Below are 1,549 nucleotides of genomic sequence, written 5' to 3' on the forward strand. Positions count from 1 at the left end.
GTTTTCCAGACTGCCTCAGGTGGCGAGGGGTGAGGACAGCATCCCCCTTCCTGTACCCATACCACCTCACAGCCAGTTCAGCTTTCCTGTGCTCTCACCTTCAGGGGTTGACTCATCCGTGGCCCTGGACCAGGGCCAGCCCTACAGTGCTGCCCAGGCAAGATGCTGGCCACAGTCTTCTGAGTGCTGCAGCCAGCGAGAGGAGGGCTAGCTCACCTGTTCTCATGACCCCAGTGTCAGCTCCAGGGTTCTCCAGCACTCTCATGCTCTGGGCTAGCTCATCTGTACCCCATCACAAGGGTCAGCTCTACTGTGCTACCCAGACAAGGTGCAGGGCCTGCTTTTCTGAGTGATGTCTCTGGTGAAAAATAGGGCCAGCTCTCCAGAGCATGGCATCCAGTGAGGGCTGGGACCAGTTCTGCACAGCCCCTGGATATCAATGTGGATCCCCAACAGCTACTCCAACTAGGGATATCCCCGTGTATTCTAATGGTATTACGACACCAACCCCTGCCACTGTGTAGCCATGGACTCAGACATGGCCCTCAGCAGCAGCTCAGGCTGGGACCACATCATGGCCCCAGGTGGCGGGGCTGGGCACTCACGGCAGGCTGTTCCTCTCCACACTGGAGTCTCCAGTTCCATCTCTCTTCAGACTGCTCAGACTGCTCCCCTTCTCTCTCCCATCTGACCACACATTGTGGTGGCTCCAGCTGTAGGCTGGTCACATGGCAGGCAGGACCCTGCGTGACATCCTTCATCCATACTTCGTGATGTGCCGGCAAGTGGGTGTCTATGGCATGTGCCGGAGGACATGTCTTCACGTGGTGTGGTCCACAGGTTTCTGTCTCTCTTCCTCCTCTAGCTCTGCGCTGCCTGAATTTGATTTGATTTTTATGTGTCCTAGGTGTAAGACAGCTTTGGCCACCAAGCCAGGCACCAAGCTAGGATGAGCAAAGGACTGCCACCTGCTCTGCCCCTGGACTGATATAAGAATGCCACCACCAACAAAGGTGTCTCTTTGCCCATTGTCAGGGCAGAGGTGTCATTCTTCACGGAGGAGATGTGGCAGTGATATGGAAGTAGTATGGGATGGGGGAGGGTTAGGCAAATATTGGTGTTGTGCAAAAGGCACTTTCCTGAGTTTGGTGAGATTTCTTTCTGGGCAAGACCCTGTACTAGGCATGGAAAGAGTGTGAAGTTCACTTCTTTAGCCTTTCCAGGTTCAGAGGGCCACCATGCCTCCTGGTTTGGGCAGAGAGAAGGCAGATGAGGAAGATGTACTTTCCTACTCTAGTTTCCTCTCTAACTCCTGCCATGTTGAGGTCCTGCTCTCAAGTCAGGCTTTCTCAAGTCCAAGAATCCTTGTCTCTAGTTTAGTCAGCCCTACAACTTCTTTCTAGACTTCCAATCCACTGGGCACCAATAGACGTGTGCTCTTCTTCAGCAGGCCTGGGAGGGGTTCTTCTCACTGTGAGACTGTCTGAACCTTGTCCGGTAAGTCTTGTCTGGGTGAGTCCTAGGGGTCTGATCTGCGCTGGGACCATAA

At 54.1% G+C, this 1,549-nt stretch overlaps 1 non-coding gene across 1 annotated transcript; it reads right to left on the minus strand.

Moving 5' to 3' along the window:
• Window positions 1–894: 894 nt before the first annotated feature.
• LOC114635159 lies at window positions 895–1,039 on the minus strand. Its single transcript, XR_003713415.1, has one exon. It is a non-coding gene; the product is annotated as a small nucleolar RNA SNORA48 (small nucleolar RNA).
• Between the last annotated feature and the right edge of the window lie 510 nt (window positions 1,040–1,549).

This window comes from Grammomys surdaster, unplaced genomic scaffold, assembly GCF_004785775.1.
Source record: "Grammomys surdaster isolate TR1022 unplaced genomic scaffold, NIH_TR_1.0 1164, whole genome shotgun sequence".
NCBI lineage: Eukaryota > Metazoa > Chordata > Mammalia > Rodentia > Muridae > Grammomys > Grammomys surdaster.